Source organism: Lagenorhynchus albirostris, chromosome 8, assembly GCF_949774975.1.
Source record: "Lagenorhynchus albirostris chromosome 8, mLagAlb1.1, whole genome shotgun sequence".
Classification (NCBI taxonomy): Eukaryota; Metazoa; Chordata; class Mammalia; order Artiodactyla; family Delphinidae; genus Lagenorhynchus; species Lagenorhynchus albirostris.
In genome coordinates, this window is record NC_083102.1 from 32897925 (window position 1) to 32915914 (window position 17990).

At 37.5% G+C, this 17990-nt stretch overlaps 1 long non-coding RNA gene across 1 annotated transcript; it reads right to left on the reverse strand.

Moving 5' to 3' along the window:
- Positions 1–967: 967 nt before the first annotated feature.
- Positions 968–17616, reverse strand: LOC132524172 (uncharacterized). The gene is made up of 3 exons (XR_009541809.1): positions 17252–17616; positions 7180–7279; positions 968–1390 (listed from the first exon to the last, which is right to left on the reverse strand). It is a non-coding gene; the product is annotated as an uncharacterized LOC132524172 (long non-coding RNA).
- Positions 17617–17990: the final 374 nt, after the last annotated feature.

Genomic DNA, 17990 nt, shown 5'->3' on the forward strand with positions numbered 1-17990 from the left:
AGTGTTATTTTCCCCAGTCACAGTCTTACTAACAATATCTCAGGGTTGGGAAGAACTTTAGAGGTTCTAGACTAATGATCACCCATCAATGAATCTTCATAAGTGGCATACAGGCTCTGTTGGAATAGTTAGCAATGGGGAATTTATAAAGCAACCCAATATGGTTGTTATAACATTCTTCATCATATGTGCCAGGGTCATCTATCTACCTAAAATTCTCCCTCTCTCCCTCCCTTCCTCCCTTCCTTCCTTCCTATTCCTTCTTTCTATCTCTTTCTTTCTTTTTCTTTATCTCTCTATCATCTTCTGACTTCTACAGATAAAAAAAAGTGTGAAATGTCAGCTCTTGAAGTATTTGAAAGTAGTTTCTGAACACCAACCCCTGTCCCTACTGAATCTCTTTTCTAGCTAAACAGATTTATTTCCTTCAGTTGTTCTTCACGTGTCACTGTTACCAAATGCTTCTTATAATTTTCTTATTCTCTGGACCTGCTCCATATCTCAAAAACCACACTTAAAGTATAACACTTGGTCTGGGGTCTGAGCAGTGCAGGGTAGAGCAAGAATACTATATTACCTTCTTCATATTGGCCACTAGACTGTTTTGATGTTTTTGGCTACTCTCTCCTAGTGCTGATTCAAATTAATCCTATTGGATATTGAAATCTCTGAGTCTTTCATACTCATTTGTATTTTGGTTAGGTCACACTGCTAGTATGAAGTAATTAATGATTTGAATCTAAGAGGATAACTATATTATTCCTATTAAATAGTGTCATGCTTTGAGTTATTTTCTTATTTTTGACTGTTTTCAGTGTCTTAAATTACTGTTAAACCATGATTTTGCTTATACCTTTTTCCAGAGTCACTGATAAAATTTTGAAAAAAGCAGGGTTGAGAACCAAGTTATGAAGCATTCCAATTTAATGGCTATAAATAGAGATGATTTCTAAATTTATAGCTCTAGCTGTTGCTGTTTCCAAGCTTCAAATTCATATATCCTTCTGACAACTTTGACATTTCACACTTTATATTTCCAAAAAACTAGATGTTGATGTCCACCCCCATATCCAACCCTCTGGTCATTCTCATCACACAGTTGGTCAAACTCAAAAATTATGAGTCAGCTTTATTTTCTTCATTTTCTTCACTGCTTCCTTTCCCATCAAGTCTGTTAGTTCAATCTTCAAAACCAGTGCTTTCACTTTCTTCCATTTTCACTTCCCTTCCCTGGTCTAAGTTCACGTCTTAACTGAACCATCTCAACAGGCTCCATGTTTGATTCTGCATCCACTCTTCTCCCAGAAATTGCTTTCTCCACACAACAGCCAAAGGATCTTTTAATGTAGAACTACTACATGATCCAGCAGTTCCATTTCGGGTTATTTATCTGAAGGAAACAAAAACACTAAATCAAAAAGATATCAGCACCCCCATGTTCACTGCAGCATTATTTACAATAGCCATGACATGGAAACAATCTAAGTGCCCATCAACAGATGAATGGATTAAAAAACTGTGGCAAATATATTCAGTGGAATATTATTCAACCATAAAAAGAAGAAAATCCTGCCATTGGCAAAACATGGATGAACCCTGAGGACATTACGTTAATTAAAATAAGTTAGAGAAAGACAAATACTGTATGATCTCACTTATGTGTGCAATCTAAAAAGAAGAAATAGAACTTGTAGATACAGAGAAAAAATTGGTGGTTGCCAAAGAGGGTGGGGAGTGGATGAAATGGGTAAAGGGGGGCAAAAGGTACAAACTTTCAGTAATAAATAAATAAGTTCTGGAGATGTAATGTACAGCATGGTGACTATAGTCAATAATAATGTATATTTGAAAGTTGCTAAGAGAGTAGATCTTAAAAGCTCTCATCACAAGAAAAAAATGTGTAACTATGTGTGATGATGGATGTTAATTAGACTTACTGTGAAAAAATGCATAATTTAATGAATATTCTTGTTGAAGTATTTAATGAATATTCTTGTTACAAAGTATAATATATACACAGCTTAATATATATACAGCAATATATATATATATACCAAATCATAAATATGCAGCTCAATGAGTTGTCACAAGGAAAACATACCCTATAACCTCCACACAGATCAAGAAATAGAACACTACCAGACCTCAGAAGTCTCTCTTGCCATGTCTCTCACCAACTTCATTTCCTTCCCAAAGTAACTGAACTTTAACATGATGCATTAGACTTGCCTGTTTCAAATTTTACATAAAAAGAATCATACATAAAACTTTTTTTGAGTCCAGTTCATTTCATTAAACATGACTGTGAATAGTACATCTTTGTTATATAGAGGAGGAGTAGTTTTTTTCATTTTCATTTCATCTCATTTCATTGCTGTATAGTGTTTCATTATATGACTAAACCACAATTTATTTATCCATTCTAACGTTGATGGATATTTGGGTTGTTTGCTATTAAGGGCTGCTATGAATAATGCTGCTGTGAACATTTCTGAATATGTCTTTTGGTGCAGATATGGACACGTTTCTGCTGGGTTTATATCTAGGAGAAGATTCACTGAGTTAAAGGGTAATTTATGTTCAATTATAGTAGATACATCGAATTTTATAAAGTGATTATACTAATTTATACTCCCACCAGCAGTAAATGAGAGTTCTAGTTGCTCCACATCATCACCATGTGTACCTACAACTTTGAATTTAAATAGCAAAAGCGTTGTAAGAATTAGATAATTCAGCAAGAATGAAGAAAATATTAAGATTGGCAACATCAAGAGTAAAAAGTGACATATCCCTGTGGTTATTTTAAAATCAGGAGGTAGATGAGAAGCAAACCAAGTACTGGTTTGAGACTGATACTCTTTCTGAGGGGTGGGTCACTGGAAACCATACAGGGGCCAAAAAAGTCAACCTAGCTAAAATGTCCCTTTGGGGAGTGGGAAATGAATTCTTATTCACTGTACTTGCTTCCTGGGAAGGGATAATATCAAGTGTTAGGGGAGTACCTTGCTTTTACAAACAGTCTTTTAAAATATCTTATGAGTAAGTGAGTTATTTTTCTACAAATATGTTGACACATCCAGTATTGCAATTCTTCATTTACATTTCCATGACTTCTTTATTTCTCTTGTCTTTGTTGTCTCTTCAGTCTAGTTGCTCACCTGGTTTTTATCTTCCTCAAACATCTATATTCCCTTTTAGCTTAACTTCATACCACTTTAAAAAAATATCTAAATCTGTAGCACATTTACAAATCTACAATTTTGATGTCCAGTAATGACAGTTGAGAAGTACTGATCTAATTCCTTGATGATCCTGATTAACCTTCATGGTGTAAAGACAGTGTTAGCATCTCAGGTCCAAACCAAAACATTTTTGAGAGTGAAAGGGGGGCACTGTTGATAATTATATTAGAACAACCAGCAAAGACAGAGATTGTCATGAGCAAATTGGGACCTATTGCCATCCGAGCTTGATAACAATCTTCAGATAATCTTGCCTTCCCATTTCCTGGTCTATGGATGGTGGACACTGTAATTTGGTTGCTTTAAAGGAGATCTAGGAAAGGAGAATCTGCCCCCTACCCCAAAGTATCATGTAGTAGAAAAAACATGAATTTAGGGTTAAGTTTTAATTCCTGTTCTAAAATCATTATCCATGTAGCTTTGTTACTCAATCTCTTTTATCCTTGGATTCTTCAATGAAAAATGCAATGATGTAAGAATGAACCAAAATGCCAGAGAAAGTGTTTAAGTCTGTCATTACCAGGAAAGATACTCAATACATATTACTCTTCCAAGGGAGTCAATGCTTGCAAATAAGAAGGTAATCAAAGGGAGAGGAGGTGGCCTCATACTGAATACGGTCCAATTCTCTCATCCAACGTATAACTCTTAATATTGTATGTATCTTTTATATTTTTCTCCAAATACTTTTATATTTGTTTCTAAGAACTGTCCTGTGGTAAAGGCAGGGCAATTTTTATTATACCCATATTAGAGACAAAGAAGCAGAGGCTCAGAGATGTTCATAGTTTTGACAAAATTGCCATGGTTATTAAATGTTAGGTCCAGGATGTAAACTCAGGTCTCTTGCATCTTGGTCTAGGACTTTTTTTTTAACATGTCTGGCTCTTCCTGCCTTTTTCAGGTGCATGGATGGGTAATTAATTAACTATGGTCCCCAGGCTTGAGATAAGACACTGGTTTGAAAGAAACCATTTAATAAAATATTTAAGGTATATTGCTTGTATGATATGCTTTGCTTTATTTTTTGACACAAGTGAGGTGTTGATTATAGTTCTGGAAGCAGCTAAAGGATAAAAATCACTAACTTTTTATTATTTGCATATGTGTCACACATTTTATGGTTATTCTAAAACAAGTTCTGCAGTTGCTTTTCCCTGAATACTAGAAACACCTCAGATATTTTTCCATCAACCGTCTATTCAGTGAGAGTATTATGCTCTGGGAATGCTGATATTACATCCAAAATACAATTAATAATTTCAATCTGTGATATAAAGCACATAAATTATTTCAAAGGGAAATGAAAAATAAATCAGGGCCCGACTATGTTTTAGCATTATTTTCCACCACATTCTTCAGCTGATAGTATGAGAAAGCTAGAGTTAATCCTAAAACCTTTGGAGCTTAATAGTCAGGACATTGCTATTCAACAACAAAAGAAAGAAGGGGAAACAGATGGACAATGTTCCAAATCAATGGGAGTGGCTCATGCTTCTTCAAGGGGAGTGGGCTGACCCTGAGCACAGGGTGGGATGGGGCCACCCACATGGCTGCAGGTTCAGCCCAAATAGTTCTAAAGTGCCTCAGAAAACACTGGACTAAAAGAGTAGAAATAAGTACATGTCTTTGTATGACTTGAGAGAATGGTCCAAAAAGAAGATAGAATCCATGTGGAAAAAATTTAGACTTCCTTTTTAAAGGAAGCTTCCTTTTTTAAAAAAAGTAACAGCTTTATTGAGCTATAATTCACATACCATACAATTTACAAATTTAAAGTGTACAATTCAATGGTTTTTGGTATATACACAGCATTTTGAAACCATCACCACAATAAATTTTAGAACACTTTCATCACCCCAAAAGATATTCTTTGCACATTAGCTATTATCCCCCAATCCCTCCATCTCCCCAGCCCTAGGCAACCATGATCTACTTTCTGTCTCTGTATATTTGCTTATTCTGGGCATTTCATATAAAATAATTTATACAATATGTGGCCTTCTGCGACTGGCTTCTTTCATTTAGCATAATATTTCCAAGGTTATCCATGTTGCATTAAACATCAGTACTTCATTTCTTTTTATTGCTGAATAATATTCCTTTTTACTAATATTATCTATTAATTAATTGATGGACATTTGGATTGTTTTTCCTTTTTGGTTATAATGAATAATGCTGCTGTGAATATTTGGGTACAAGGTTTTGTAGAAACATGTTTTCATTTATCTTGCATCTATACCTAGGGGTGGAATTGCTGGGTCATATTGTAACCCTATATTTAGTATTTTGAGGAGCTGCCAAATTTTTCCAAAGTGGCTGCACCATTTTACATTCCCACCAGCAGTGTAGGAGTGTTCCAGTTTCTCTACATTCCTTTTTTTTTTTTTTTTTTTTTTCCCCCGGTACGCGGGCCTCTCACTGTTGTGGCCTCTCCCATTGTGGAGCACAGGCTCCGGACGCGCAGGCTCAGCGGCCATGGCTCACGGGCCCAGCCGCTCCGCGGCCTGTGGGATCTTCCCGGACTGGGGCACGAACCCGTGTCCCCTGCATCGGCAGGCGGACTCTCAACCACTGCGCCACCAGGGAAGCCCAGTTTCTCTACATTCTTACCAACACTTGTTATTTATCTTTTTGAATATAGTCATCCTAGTGGATGGTAAGTAGTATCTCACTGCTTTAGTCCTCTTGAGATGCTGTACTAAAATACCATAGACTGGATGGCTTATAAGCAACAAACATTTGTTTCACATATTTCTGGAGGCTGAGAAGTCTAGGATCATGGTGCTGGCAGACAATGTTAATTGAGGGCTTCCTGGTTCATAGACAGCTGTCATTTTGCTTTGTCCTCACATGTTGGAAGGGGCTAGGGAGCTCTCTGGGGTCTTTCATAAAATCACTCCCATTTTTGAGTGTTCCACCCTCCTGACCTAAGCACCTCTCAGAGCCTCACTTAATACCATTACATTGGGCATTAGGATTTCAACATATGAGTTTTCAGGGGACATAAACATTTAGACCATAGCACTCATTGATTGGCATTTTTCTGATAGCTAATTATAGATTTCATTTTTGTCCAGAATGTTAGCCAATATATATGCCCTTCAGGGGCAATATTGGCTAAATATTACAAATCCCTGTATATTATCTCCACTGTAAAAGTTCTTTGTTCATTTCATGTAATTCCTATTCCATAGTTATGTCTTTCCCGTGGACTTGTCATGTGGCAATTAAGTTATAGTGTGTTTATTATATTGCATTAAATCGTATTTATATATTGTATTGTTATAGGGTATTGTCTTATTAGTTACATCTTTTCTAGGGGCACTATATAATTTTCTCCAGGAAGACTGCAACTCTCAGAGGATAAGGTCCATGCTTCTCGTTTATTTTGAGACCATTTCATGATTTAATACAAAGTTGAGCATGTAGTTTGCACCCACTAAGAATTTGTTTATTGACTAGTTCAGCTGATCGCTCATTTTTGCTAGGCTAGTTTAAATGAAGTCTTAAAGCTAAAAAGATGTAAATGAACCAATATTCACAAAATGTAAACTTCATCAAGTATTGGGTAATTAGGATTTTACCAAATTAATTTTTTAAATTCATAGCTTAACAGAGCTTGATAATTAAGTACAGTAGCATCCCTAAGATAAGAGGATTGGGGGTGATTCCCTGTGGAGGTGAGGGTGTTGCACAGGGGCCCTGTGCTGCTGTTTCATAGAGTGATGTGGGGAGTTTTCTTCATCTCTATCAGTCAGACAAATAGAACCACATCCACAGATTATACTGGGAGGCATTTGGAAGCTTAACAAGGCGTATGTGAGTAAAAGTGGTTTTAAGGGTATCAGTTTTCATTTGTTCAACTTCCATATGTACTCTAACAAAATTGATTTGCTTGATAACTCATCTGTTGTTTTCCATTCCCACTTACCCTTTCAAAGTTGCTCCTTTTCCATGTCATACCAAAGAAATGCAGACCTCTCATCCATCTTGAACTTATCACGCTGCTGTGCCCAGTGCTGTAAAAGCCTCTGGAGAGGAGAGTGGGGAAGGGACAAATTCAAAGTATTGGTGTTAGCAGTCTTCTTCAATCAAGAAGCCATAAGCACTACCCCTAATTCATCTTATTAAGATAAACATTTCCAATGCATTTTTCTTTTTATGTTTAGTAATTACTCACCAAAATTTGTGAAACGTTTACACTGTCTTGATCAATTATTTACTACTAATACCTTTAATAGTAATTATTATTATTTATTATTATGATGTAATTGTTATAGCAATACCTCATTCCAGAAGGAAACTTATAATTCTTAGATGTTTAAAATCACAGGCAATAAAAATCAATTTCAATTTATAGACATATTTTTGTAGCAAAGAAGTATGCTAAGGTGATCAAAAGTAGTTTCGAGCATAAAACAATTACTTTAAAATCATGTTCTATAGATGCTGAAGGGGAAGCCACATGAAATAATCTTCTCAAGAAGAAAAAGGACAAAGACAAATTTTTTATAATTAAAAACTTGTCATGTATTTGCTTATTTATTAATAAAATAGATGATGGTATCAAATTGATGATACCTATATGCCATTGGCTACATTTAAAACAGTAATGTTAGTATTTATAATATTCTGGAAATTACTTTCTTTGCAGCTATTTAAACTGTGGTGAAAAAGACTTTTTAATGTGTCAACCTAGAAATTTACAAAGTTTTTCTAAACTTTTTCATGGGGTATTGAGCAAAAAAAGAATAAAGAGAAGAATATTGCTATGGTTCAAGGTAAGGTACTTTCCAACTGCACAGGCTTCGTTTTTGTAACTTCCTTTCCCCATTATATTAATTTTGGTCCTGATTTTATCTGAAAAATCTGATGTTGGGGGAGGGTGAGGGAGGAAACAGAGCAGCAGCTGTCCAGTCTGAGCACATTCTGCTGCTGGAAGTCATCCCAGAAGATGCTCCTCAATGATTCCAGTGTGATGTGAACCAAGTCTGCTTTCAAGACCTTCTGAGAAGGCCCTTGATCTTTTCCGCTCAGACTGATTTTCACAATTTCTTAGGGTTTTTGTCAAAATATTAAAAGCATTTAAAAATATTTTCAAGTTAAAAGAAAACCCTCGTTATGTCTAAATTATAGATGGTAAAATTTCAGAAAAGTGGTTACATTTAAACATAAGAGTGTTGCAAGTTGGTAAGTGTATTGCAATGTTTGATTTGGCGGCTGAGGAGCAAAGCTTTAACTGAGGGTAGGATTTTCATCTTTTCAAGCCAAATATGGTCAGTTTTAAACTCCTGACAGTGTCCATATATATATGTCTCTCTTAATAGTTTGACTTGGATTTATCACTCATACAACTCAGTCCTCCATGTGGCAAAATGGGGTTTTCCTGCCTTTGACCCTTTCTTGTGGTTCGGCACTTGCCCTGCTCCCTCTGGGGTCCAGGCTCACGAAAAAGTAAACTAATAGGAGGGGATCCTTGTTTATCCCCATATAAAGGGATTTGCATGGCATAAGTGAAGAAAAGTATCTTAAATTGCTTTGCAAACTCTACAGTGCTTTCTAAGGGTTACCTTTATTACAAATAGCCCAGGGGTTCCTTGAAGACAGCAACCATACCTTAATGAACTTCAAATTTTTCACATCTAACACAGTGCTAGATATACAATGTGTAGTTAATTTATGTTTCCTGAGTAAATTTCAGGTTTTTTCTCAGAACCTCAAGTTAATCTGTGCAGCTTTGAGGGCAACCAAATAGAATTAATGTTCATTGAGTGTCTACTAGATACCTTTTTTAGTATGAAGGTACCTCAAGTGAGAAAATTCCTAGTGTCATAACTACTTGGCAATAAGAAACTCTGAGAGTTCATACTAGGTTAATGTTGGGCCTGCTGGACTGGGAGAGGCTGAGAGAGATGGGCTGGCTATGGAGCTGGAGGTGTACCAGATTGAGTCCTCTAGGAACGGATGCCAAAATGGCATTATATACTAGATGTGCAAGAGATTTATTGGGGGGAACACGTGTAAGAGAAAGAGGAAAGGAAGAAGAGTTGCTTAGGAAGAGTCTCAGACTGCAGCAGAGTTATAAGAAAGCTTGGGCTGGCCTCAGCATCCCCATGCTCAGTCATTGGCTGGGGGCAACCAGTGGAAAGTGTGGTCTCAGCAGGAACAGGGGGGTGGATTCAGAAAGCAGCAGTTAGGGCCATCTATATACTATGTTCCCCATAGCAAGAGATCTGAGTGGTGCATTTTTCAGGGCCACAACAGGCTTTTTGTGTGGATGGAATTAGAAGAAGTATTCCAAATTACATTGACAGGAGGCTGAGGCAAACCTGGTTTAATCTAGCCAGCTGATCCTGAGAAGTGGGTAAAGAAACAATTAGTAAGGAAGAATGGTAATCTGGAAGCACAGGTTAAGGAAGAGCCAGTCTTTTGGGGCTGAAATAAGTGAAGTAGGGAGTGAGTAGAAGAGACTCATGAGTGTTTTATGCTGAGTGAAGTTAATTGAACAATGAGATGCGGAATATACTTAATTATATAGAATTTGAAACTTCAGATTATTTTCAATGTGTCAGAATGATTGTGCATTTAAAAAATGGTTGATGGAATGTGCTGTATTAGAATCTGGAGAAAGGTCATCAAAGAGCATTAAAAAGGGGAAAGATCACAAATCTATCCCAATAGTATGAGAAAAGAATTAAGTGGAAGCTTGGTGAAGAAAGTCCTAAAAAGTTAAGGGATGTGTTTTGTTATTTCTGTCTTTTAATGTTCCTGCTAGCATTCACTTGTACTTAGTTACATTTCTTAGAAAATTAATGCATATCTTTTATATTTTGTTGACTTAGAAACTTATCATCCCCTCCTTTTAAATTATTTGCATATGCAAGTTTGATCACATACCTTTTATTGTAACATTTATGTACTCCGGTTGTGACAAATGATTTTATAAGGCAAATTTATCTAATCATACGCGAGAACAGGGCATTCCCTGGTTGTGCTCTTGTCCTCCCAGTTCCTGGAGTAATTGTGTGATGACCTATCTTGTCGTAACCTGATCTTATCAATTAAATTATTTTGTTTTTTAGTGTCAATGTACTAAGCTTACTCACATTTAGGAGAAAATATATTATCATAAATTTCCATTTTCTTGATTTACTGAAATCAGTGGTGAATAAATGACAATAGTTTTTTGGGAGTTACTGTTTATCAAATTGTGGCTAACATTGATAGGAGAAGTTTTATTTAAAAGATTTTATGTGTTGTAAATTTTCTGTAAACAGTGTAAATGCTTTGCAGAATTGATATTAGGCAGTCTTCTTCATTTTACATGGCATGGTAGATTCTGGTATTTATCTACTTTAATTATCGGCATTGTAGAATTTATTATGTGGTTCTACGAAAGTTATTTTCTCTTACATATTTTCTACATTTAAAAATCTTCTAACTCATGCATTATGTAACCCATTTTAATCAGTTGTATTAAAATGACACCTGGGCTTCTCTGGTGGCGCAGTGGTTGAGAGTCCGCCTGCCAATGCAGGGGACACGGGTTCGTGCCCCGGTCCGGGAAGATCCCACAGGACGTGGGGTGGCTGGGCCTGTGAGCCATGGCCGCTGAGCCTGCGCGTCCGGAGCCTGTGCTCCGCAACGGGAGAGGCCACAACAGTGAGAGGCCCGCGTACCGCAAAAACAAAAACAAAAACAAACAAAAAAATGATGCCGTATTGAGCATCTAAATTGCTTATTCTAAGTGTCTTAAAATGGTAATTGAGATTTCCACAATGTTAAAAGGGTACACATTATGAAATATAAAATATGTAGGCATCATTTTGATGGCCTCTGAAATCACGATGAGTTTTAATGCCCTATTATAAAAGTGTCTTTTTCACTGTCTAGATTGGGATGCAGGTGGCTTTTTGTTTGTTTTTTTTTTTAACATCTTTATTGGAGTATAATTGCTTTACAATGGTATGTTAGCTTCAGCTTCACAACAAAATGAATCAGTTATATACATACATATATTCCCATATCTCTTCCCGCTTGCGTCTCCCTCCCTCCCACCCTCCCTATCCCACCCCTCCAGGCGGTCACAAAGCACCGAGCTGATCTCCCTGTGCTATGCGGCTGCTTCCCACTAGCTATTTACCTTACGTTTGGTAGTGTATATATGTCCATGCCTCTTTATCGCTTTGTCACCGTTTACCCTTCCCCCTCCCCATAACCTCAAGTCCATTCTCTAGTAAGTCTGTGTCTTTATTCCTGTTTCACCCCTAGGTTTTTCATGACTTTTTTTTTTTAAATTCCATATATATGTGTTAGCATACGGTATTTGTCTCTCTCTTTCTGACTTACTTCACTCTGTATGACAGACTCTAGGTCTATCCACCTCATTACAAATAGCTCAATTTCGTCTCTTTTTATGGCTGAGTAATATTCCATTGTATATATGAGCCACATCTTCTTTATCCATTCATCCGATGATGGACACTTAGGTTGTTTCCATCTCCGGGCTATTGTAAATAGAGCTGCAATGAACATTTTGGTACATGACTCTTTTTGAATTATGGTTTTCTCAGGGTATATGCCGAGTAGTGGGATTGCTGGGTCATATGGTAGTTCTATTTGTAGCTTTTTAAGGAACCTCCATACTGTTCTCCACAGTGGCTGTATCAATTTACATTCCCACCAACAGTGTAAGAGGGTTCCCTTTTCTCCACACCCTCTCCAGCATTTATTGTTTCTAGATTTTTTGATGATGGCCATTCTGACTGGTGTGAGATGATATCTCATTGTAGTTTTGATTTGCATTTCTCTCATGATTAGTGATGTTGAGCATTCTTTCATGTGTTTGTTGGCACTCTGTATATCTTCTTTGGAGAGGCTTTTTGTTTTTCCCCAAGCTCTGAGTCTGGTTGAAGAAGGAGTCATAGGAAATGGGGTGAGTAGAAAAATGGAAGGGATGACATGGTATATGTTCCCAGTCTGGCTCTTTGGACAAGAATTGAGACCTTGGAATTAGAAGGGAAGAACTAGAAGGTGGAAGAACTGTTTTCTTAAAAGATGTAAAATTCTGGATATATTGGAGCTATTTTGGTACTCATTCTTTCAGGCTCTTTGTGGATTCCAGTCCTGCTCTGATATCCCAAAGATTGATGGCTTTGAGAGCTTCAGGATTCAGCACATGGCGCAGATTTTGGGTTAGTGGGCATTATCTGTGGGTGCATTCAGTGAGGCTCAATGAAATGGGAGAAGAAAGGACATTGGATGCCACTAGGTGACTAGAGCTAATGAAAATAGCTATTGGTCAAATGGAAATATTGGTGGCCTCCATTTGGGAGTGGTAGAAATAATCAGAGATCACTTTAAATAGGTTAGCATTTTTAATGGAGCTATCACAATTTGTGTATGTATATGTGCATAGATACACCCTGGTGAAACAAAGTGGTGTCCAGTTTTCCCAGCACCACTTATTGAACGGCCGTCTTTTCTCATTGTATATTCTTGCCTCCTTTATCAAAAATAAGGTGACCCTATGTGTGTGGGTTTAACTCTGGGCTTTCTATCCTGTTCCATTGATCTATATTTCTGTTTCTGTGCCAGTACCATACTGTCTTGATTAAGGTAGCTTGGTAGTATAGTCTGAAGTCACTGAGGCTGAATCCTCCAGCTCCATTTTTCTTTCTCAAGATTGCTTTGGCTATTCAGGGTCTTTTGTGTTTCCATACTAATTGTGCAATTTTTTGTTCTAGTTCTCTGAAAAATGCCAGTGGTAGTTTGATAGGGATTGCATTGAATCTGTAGATTGCTTTCGGTAGTAGAGTCATCTTCACAATGATGATTCTTCAAATCCAAGAACATGGTATGTCTCTCCATCTGTTTATATCATCTTTAATTTTTTCCATCAGTGTCTTACAGTTTTCTACATACAGGTCTTTTGTCTCCTTAGGTAGGTTTATTCCTAGGTTTTTTATTCTTTTTGTTGCAATGGTAAATGGGAGTGTTTCCTTAGTTTCTCTTTCAGATTTTTCATCATTAGTGTATAGGAATGCAAGAGATTTCTGTGCATTAATTTTTTATCCTGCTACTTTACCAAATTCATTGATTTGCTCTCGTAGTTTTCTGGTAGCACCTTTAGGATTATCTATGTACAGTGTCATGTCATCTGCAAACAGTGACAGTTTTACTTTTTCTTTTCTGATTTGGATTCCTTTTATTTCTTGTTCTTTCCTGATTGCTGTGGCTAAAACTTCCAAAACTATGTTGAATAATAGTGGTGAGAATAGGCAACCTTGTCTTGTTCTTGATCTTACTGGAAATGCTTTCAGTTTTTCACTATTGAGAATGATGTTGGCTGTGGGTTTGTCATATATGGCCTTTATTATGGTGAGGTAAGTTCCCTTTATGCCTAATTTCTGGAGGGATTTTTATCATAAATGGGTGTTGAATTTTGTCAAAAGCTTTTTTCTACATCTATTGAGATGATCATGAGGTTTTTCTCCTTCAATTTGTTAATATGGTGTATCGCATTGATTGATTTGCATATATTGAAGAATCCTTGCATTCCTGGGATAAACCCCACTTGTTCATGGTGTATGATCCTTTTAATGTGCTGTTGGATTCTGTTTGCTAGTATTTTGTTGAGGGTATTTGCATCTATGTTCATCAGTGATATTGGCCTGTAGTTTTATTTCTTTGTCTGGTTTGGTATTAGAGTGATGGTGGCCTCATAGAATGAGTTTGGGAGTGTTCCTCTCTCTGCTATATTTTGGAAGAGTTTCAGAAGGATAGGTGTTAGCTCTTCTCTAAATGCTTGATAGAATTCGCCTGTGAAGCCATCTGGTCCTGGGCTTTTGTCTGTTGGAAGATTTTTAATTCCAGTTTAAACTTCAGTGCTTGTGATTGGTCTGTTTATATTTTCTATTTGTTCCTGGTTCAGTCTTGGAAGGTTGTGCATTTCTAAGAATTTGTCCATTTCTTCCAGGTTGTCCATTTTACTGGCATATAGTTGCTTGTAATCTCTCGTGATCCTTTGTATTTCTGCAGTGTCAGTTGTTACTTCTCCTTTTTCATTGTTAATTCTATTGATCTGGGTTTTTTCCCTTTTTTTCTTCTTGAGTCTGGCTAATGGCTTATCAATTTTGTTTATGTTCTCAAAGAACCAGCTTTTAGTTTTATTGATCTTTATTATTGTTTCCTTTATTTCTTTTTCATTTATTTCTGATCTGATCTTTGTGGTTTCTATCCTTCTGCTGACTTTGTTGTTTTTTTGTTCTTCTCTCTCTAATTGCTTTAGGTGTAAGGTTAGGTTGTTTATATGAGATGTTTCTTGTTACTTAAGGTAGGATTGTATTGCTATAACCTTCCCTCTTAGAACTGCTTTTGCTGCATCCCATAGGTTTTGGGTCATTGTGTTTTCATTGTCATTTGTTTCTAGGTATTTTTTAATTTTCTCATTGATTTTTTCAGTGATGTCTTGGTTATTTACTAGTGTATTGTTTAGTCTCCATGTGTTTGTATTTTTTACAAGTTTTTTCCTGTAATTGATATCTAGTCTCATAGCATTGTGGTTGGAAAAGATACCTGATACGATTTCAATTTTCTTAAATTTACCAAGGCCTGATTTGTGACCCAAGATATGATCTATCCTGTAGAATGTTCCATGAGCACTTGAGAAGAAAGTGTATTCTGTTGTTTTTGGACAGAGTGTCCTATAAATATCAGTTAAGTGCATCTTGTTTAATGTATCATTTAAAGCTTGTGTTTCCTTATTTGTTTTCAGTTTGGATGATCTGTCCATTGGTGAAAGTGGGGTGTTAAAGTCCCCTACTATGATTGTGTTACTGTCTATTTCCCCTTTTATGGCTGTTAGCATTTGCCTTATGTATTGAGGTGCTCCTATGTTGGGTGCATAAATATTTACCATTGTTATATCTTCTTCTTTGATCTATCCCTTGATTATTATGTAGTGTCCTTCTTTGTCTCTTGTAATAGTCTTTATTTTAAAGTCTGTTTTGTCTGATATGAATTTTCTTCTGCTTTCTTTTGATTTCCATTTGCATGGAATATCTTTTTCCATCCCCTCGCTTTCAGTCTGTGTGTGTCCCTAGGTCTGAAGTGGGTCTCTTGTAGATAGCATATATAAGGGTCTTTTTTTGGTATCCATTCAGCCAGACTCTGTCTTTTGGTTGGAGCATTTAATCCATTTACATTAAGGTAGTTATCAATATGTATGTTCCTATTACCATTTTCTTAGTTGTTTGGGGTTTGTTATTGGAGGTCTTTTCCTTGTCTTGTGTTTCCTGCCTAGAGAAGTTCCTTTAGCGCTTGTTGTAAAGTTGGTTTGGTGGTGCTGAATTCTCTTAACTTTTGCTTGTCTGTAAAGGTTTTAATTTCTCTGTCGATTCTGAATGAGATCCTTGCTGGGTAGAGTAATCTTGATTGTAGGTTTTTCCCTTTCATCATTTTAAATATGTCCGTCAGTTCCTTCTGGCTTGTGGAGTTTCTGCTAAAAGATCAGCTGTTAACCTTATGGGGATTCCCTTGTATGTTATTTGTTGTTTTTCTCTTACTGCTTTTAATATTTTTTCTTTGTATTTAATTTTTGATAGTTTGATTGATATGTGTCGTGGCATGTTTCTCCTTGGATTTATCCTGTATGGGACTCTCTGTGTTTCCTGGACTTGATTAACTATTTCCTTTCCCATATTAGGGAAGTTTTCAACTATAATCTCTTCAAATATTTTCTCAGTCCCTTCTTCTCTTCTCCTTCTGGGACCCCTATAATTTGAATGTTGGTGCGTTTAATGTTGTCCCAGGAGACTGTCCTCAATTCTTTTCATTCTTTTCTCTTATTCTGCTCTGCAGTAGTGTTTTCCACTATTTTATCTTCCAGGTCACTTATCTGTTCTTTTTCCTCAGTTATTCTGCTATTAATTCCTTCTAGAGAATTTTTAATTTCATTTATTGTGTTGTTCATCATTGTTTCTTTGCTCTTTAGTTTTCTAGGTCCTTGTTAAACGTTTCTCTGCATTCTATTTCTGAGATTTTGGATCATCTTTACTATCATTACTCTGAATTCTTTTTCAGGTAGACTACCTAGTTCCTCTTCATTTGTTTGTTTTGGTGGGCTTTTACCTTGCTCCTTCATCTGCTCTTTGTTTCTCTGTGTTCTCATTTTGCTTAACTTACTGTGTTTGGGGTCTCCTTTTCTCAGGATGCATGTTCATTGTTCCCATTGTTTTTGGTGTCTGCCCGCAGTGGCTAAGGTTGGTTCAGTGGGTTGTGTAGGCTTCCTGGTGGAGGGGGCTGGGGCCTGTGTTCTGGTGTATGAGGCTGGATCTTGTCTTTCTGGTGGGCAGGACCACGTCTAGTTGTGTGTTTTGGGGTGTCTGTGACCTTATTATGATTTTAGGCATCCTCTCTGCTAATGGTTGGGGTTGTGTTCCTGTCTTGCTAGTTGTTTGTCATAGGGTGTCCAGCACTGTAGCTTGCTGGTCGTTGACTGGAGCTGGGTCTTAGCATTGAGGTGGAAATCTCTGGGAGAGCTTTTGCTGTTTGATATTAAGTGGAGCTGGAAGGTCTGTGGTGGACCAATGTGCTAACTCAGCTCTCCCACCTCAGAGGCACAGGCCTGACACCCGGCTGGAGCACTAAGACTGTGTCAGCCACACAGCTCAGAAGAAAAGGCAGAAGAAAACAAAGAAAAAAGAAAAATAAATAAATAAAGTTATTAAAATAAAAACTAATTATTAAAAATAAAAAATTAAAAAGTAATTAGAAAAGAAAAGAAGAGAGAAAGAATAGAGTAACCAAACCAAAAATGAAATCCACCAATGATAACAAGTGCTAAAAACTATACTAAAAAAACCAACCAACCAACAAACAAAAAGACAGACAGACAGAATCCTAGGAGAAATGGTAAAAGCAAAGCTATACAGACAAAATCACACAAAGAAGCATACACATACACACTCACAAAAACAGAAAAAGGAAAAATATATATTTACCATTGCTCCCAAATTCCACTGCCTCAATTTTGGGATGATTTGTTGTCTATTCACGTATTCCACAGATGCAGGGTACATCAAGTTTATTGTGGAGAAGTTCTTTGTGGACATTTAATCTGCTGCTCCTGAGGCTGCTGGGAGAAATTTCCCTTTCTCTTCTTTGTTCGCACAGCTGTTGGGGTTCAGCTTTGGATTTGGCCTCGTCTCTGTGTGTAGGTCGCCTGAGGGTGTCTGTTCCTGCCCAGACAGATCGGGGTTAAAGGAGCAGCTGATTAGGGCGCTCTGGCTCACTCAGGCTGGGGGGAGGGAGGGGTACGGAATGCGGTGAGCCTGGGCGGCAGAGGCCAGCATGACATTGCAACAGCCTGATGCGTGCCGTGTGTTCTTCCGGGGAAGTTGTCCCTGCATCACGGGATCCTGGCAGTGGGGGGCTGCACAGGCTCCCTGGAGGGGAGGTGTGGATAGTGACCCGTTCTTGCACACAGGCTTCTTGGTGGCTGCAGCAGCAGCCTTAGTACTTCATGCCCGTCTCTGGTGTCCACACTGATAGCCCATGCCCATCTGTGGAACTTGTTTAGGCTGTGTTCTGAATCCCCTCTCGTCACACACTCTGAATCAATGATCTCTTGCTTCTTAGGTAAGTCCAAACTTTTTCCTGGACTCCCTCCCGGCTAGCTGTGGCGCACTAGCCCCCTTCAGGCGGTGTTCACGCAGCCAACCCCAGTCCTCTCCCTGGGAT